This window comes from Berghia stephanieae, unplaced genomic scaffold, assembly GCF_034508935.2.
Source record: "Berghia stephanieae isolate SIO BIC M18660-M18661 unplaced genomic scaffold, UCSD_Bste_1.3 scaffold3958, whole genome shotgun sequence".
Taxonomy (NCBI): Eukaryota; Metazoa; Mollusca; class Gastropoda; order Nudibranchia; family Aeolidiidae; genus Berghia; species Berghia stephanieae.
In genome coordinates, this window is record NW_027625242.1 from 1 (window position 1) to 3,960 (window position 3,960).

At 63.0% G+C, this 3,960-nt stretch overlaps 1 non-coding gene and 1 pseudogene across 1 annotated transcript; both read right to left on the reverse strand.

Annotated features, from left to right (window-relative positions):
• Positions 1 to 1,189: 1,189 nt before the first annotated feature.
• Positions 1,190 to 1,345, reverse strand: LOC144961749 (5.8S ribosomal RNA). The gene has a single exon (XR_013643270.1). It is a non-coding gene; the product is annotated as a 5.8S ribosomal RNA (ribosomal RNA).
• Positions 1,346 to 1,540: 195 nt separating this feature from the next.
• On the reverse strand, positions 1,541 to 3,539 carry LOC144961750 (small subunit ribosomal RNA; annotated as a pseudogene).
• Between the last annotated feature and the right edge of the window lie 421 nt (positions 3,540 to 3,960).

Consider the following 3,960-nt stretch of genomic DNA (forward strand, 5'->3'; position numbering starts at 1 on the left):
GGGGACTCGGTGAGTCGCCCGAGAGATCCCGCCCTCGCCCGCGAGGCCTCTCGCTTTCACTTCGCCGTGGGTTTAGTGGAAACCCTGCGGCTCGCACAGGCGTCGGACTCCTTGGTCCGTGTTTCAAGACGGTCGGGCAGGTACCGAATAACGCTGCGCACCTTTCGACGGACCGGAGCCGCCCGCCCGGGAGGCCGAAACCCCCCGGGCGAACCGCCGCCGTTTGTCCGCGGTCGACCACGGCACCCGAATACGACCGCTCTCGTGCCAACTCGCGCCCACGATCCGCAGGCCGACGACCCGCGTAGGGCGCGCGGACGAGACGGCCCGTGCCGTGGCAGCGGAGACCCGCCGTGGTGGGGCACGCGCCCGACCCCCGAACTCGGAAGGCGTCCCCGTCTCCGGGCGCCTCCGCGGGGCACGGGCGACCAGCCGCCACGGCGGACAGCTCGCTCGGCTCAGCCAGTTTACCCCTTGGCGGTTTCACGCGCTTTGCACCCTCTCTTCAGAGTTCTTTTCAACTTTCCCTCACAGTACTTGTTCGCTATCGACTCGCGCAGGTACTTAGCCTTAGTGGAGTTTACCACCCGCTTCGGGCTGCACTGCCAAGCAACCCGACTCCGGGTCGAGGTCGGCGGAAAGGGAGCGCCGCCGCAAGGGCCTGGCACCCGCTCTGGCAAGCCACGCTCGAGAAGACTCGCGCGGCGCTCCCGATCCCGCTCGACACCGACCCGAACGCTACAGCTCCCCGCGGCACGGCCCAGGTTTCAGCGCTGGCTCTTCCCGCTTCACTCGCCGTTACTGGGAGTCCCCGTTGTTTCTTTTCCTCCGCTTACTGAAATGCTTTAGTTCGGCGGTACCCTCGTCCGATATGAGGTCGCAGATCGCCCCATCCGTCGGTTCGCCGCGCGTCGTTATACTTACTTCCCCGCATACCCCCACGAAGCCCTCGCTCGCGTGTACATCGAGCAGGCCCGAGGATTGAGGAAGAAGCACCGATCGCGTCGTGCTTCCCCGTCTTCGTGCGCGTCTTATTCGTCGTCCCCCGCCCATACCCAGAGCCGGTGGACGACGTCTCCCGTGTCAGACGGAGCCCTCGATCTACGGCCGCCAGTCGGACGAGACCCGACCGTACGGCACGTCGCGCCGCTCAGTCCCCCCGAGAAGACCGTTGCGCGACGTCGTAGGCCGACCCTCATACGGACGTGGCCGGTGACTTACGCCCACGGCCGCAATTTGCGTTCAAGACGTCGATGTTCAATGAGGCAGCTGCATTCACACGACTCAATACGGCTGGCCGCACTCTTCATCGACGCGCGAGCCGAGTGATCCACCGCCAAAGGTTGTATTTATTTTCTCTCGCTTAAGGGCCAAACGACGACAAAGGTGGGGGGCAAGCGTTGCGCGCGCGGTTACTCGCGGCGCAACGCCGCCGCCCCGTTTATCGCCTGGACCGCTCCCCGCCAGGAGCACCCGCCTCACCGGACAGTGTTTTTTTAACCCTTCACCCGTCGGGCGGCTGGGGGCAAAACGAAATCGGACGTGATCCTACCGAAGGTTCACCTACGGTAACCTTGTTACGACTTTTACCCTCTCGGGGCAGCGCAGTTCGGGCGACATCGCGACGACTGCGATTTCAGAGCCGAAGCTCCGTCTCGCCGGCCACTCCGGGCCCTGGCTGCGCCGTCCACCGAAGGTAGCGACGGGCGTGTGTACAAAGGGCAGGGACGTAGTCGGCACGGATGCTGACCCGTGACTACGTGGCATTCCGAGTTCACGGCCCAACTCGCAGGAAGACCGACCCCGGACATGAAGACTCCTACGCTCACGTCTACACCGCGCCGGCTGGCGCCACCACTGTAGCACACGTGCAGCCCAGGACGTCTAAGGGCATCACAGACCTGTTATGGCTCCATCTCGTACGCACTGCTCGAGTCAATCCCTGCAGGACGCGGCCTGCGCGACGGCGGTCCGGGCACCGCCTCTCCCTGAGTGGAAGTACCGACGCCCGACCCGAGAGCCGAAACGCCGACCCAACCCTGAGACGGACCCCTCTTGACCGCCGTTTGTTATCCCCAGGCAGAGTCTCGCCCGTTATCGGAATGAACCAGACGGATCGCTCCACGGCTAGCAACGGCCATGCACCACCACCCACCGAATCATGAAAGAGCCTCATCTGTCAATCCACGCGTGTCCGGACCTGTAAGCTTCCCCGTGTTGAGTCAAATTGAGCCGCAGGCTCCACTCCTGGTGGTGCCCTTCCGTCAATTCCTTTAATTTCAGCCTTGCGACCGTACTCCCCCGGACCCAGGCACTCTGATTTCTCCGGGGCCTCGCGAGGCTTCCCCACAGGGACGTCCCCGCGTAACCGGTCGGCAGGTTTACTGTCGAACTACCGCGTACCTGATCGCGTTCGTTCCTCCGACTTTCGTTCATGATCAACGAAGGCCTCTTGCCGTGCCTTCGCTCTTGTTCGTCCCACCGCGATCGTCGATTCCACCCCTCCCGCGGTAGTACGCCGCCCCCCCGGCCGTCTCTATAGACCTCGCCCACCGCCCCCACGGAGACCGGTCCCGTGTTACATTGCGGGCGGTGGCGTCATCACATCGTTCCGAGCAAAGCTGTGCGAGCACGACCTGCTTTGAGCACTCCAATTGATTCAGGAGAACACCGCCCGTACCTTAGTGTCGCCCAGATACCCACGTACCAAGCCGACACGGCTTAAGACGGAAAGAGACTAAACCGCAGCGACGGCAAGCGATGCCCGCGAGATCCGTCGCGAGGGTCCGTTGCGGCACCGAAGGCACCGCTTGCTCCATCCCCAAAACCACGACGGTGCATAATCGCGCGGCAACGTCACCCGCGTTTGTCGCTGCCGTCCACCTCAGAGATCCAACTACGAGCGTTTTAAACGCAGCAACTACAACATACGCCATCGGAGCTGAATTACCGCGGCTGCTGGCACCAGCTTGCCCTCCGATAGGTCATCAACGGCACGTGTTTGTCTACGCTCAATCCGACCGCTAGCTCGCATGCGAGCCCAGCCCCACATTTATCTTCACTACCTCACCGTGCTGGAGTGGGTAAGTTGCGCGCCTGCTGCCACCCTTAAGCGTGTAGCCGTCTCGCAGGCTCCCTCTCCGGATCGAACCCTGATCCTCCGTCACCCGTAGCCAACACGGGGGCTCTTGCCCGGCCGTCTAAATTTGATGGGACGCGAGCAAACGGGCACGCCGCTAACAGCGGTCGTCACATACCCAGAGTTCGCCTCAGCCTGGCGGCGGCGTTAACCACCCGCCGCCGGTCAAGATCCTAATAAATGCGCCCTCTCCCCGCGAGGTAACCCCGTTAGAGGAGGACTCGTGTGCACGTATTAGCTCTGGATTCCTACAGGTGTCCGGACAAACATCGCCCACCCCGTGTATTATCGCCGATATACTGAGCAGTTCGCGGCTTCCCCTTCTGTGTAGGGTGAGCATAGGCGTGCATGGCTTAACCCTCAAGACAAGCATAAGACTACAGGCAGGATCAACCTGGTAGCGTATCCATTTCCAACCCGGCGGGACGGACCCGCTGGGACAGGAGGCTACGGGCGCCGACGACCGAAGCCCAGACGCCGAGAACTCCCAGCGCTCGACTCCTTCGCCGACGGCCCTTCTCGACTCTACCGCACAAACGTTCACCCCTTCGGCCTTCTCGCTGCTGGGTCGGACTGCTCCGACCGCCCGGACACGCTCGCGCTCACACGACTCTAGGTCCTCTACCGAGGAGCTAACCTGGGACCGACTCCGGACTCTCCGACCACCGCTCGTCCAGGCGCTGGTGACCGTGGGTGTACCAGAGGCCACCGCGCGCCTTTCGGCTCGCCTTGCTTCAATTTCAATTTTTCCGACCGACGACCGCCTTCCCTACTATACGTCCCAAACCCCTGGTAAGGTAGCCCTTTTCCTCTTGCGGACT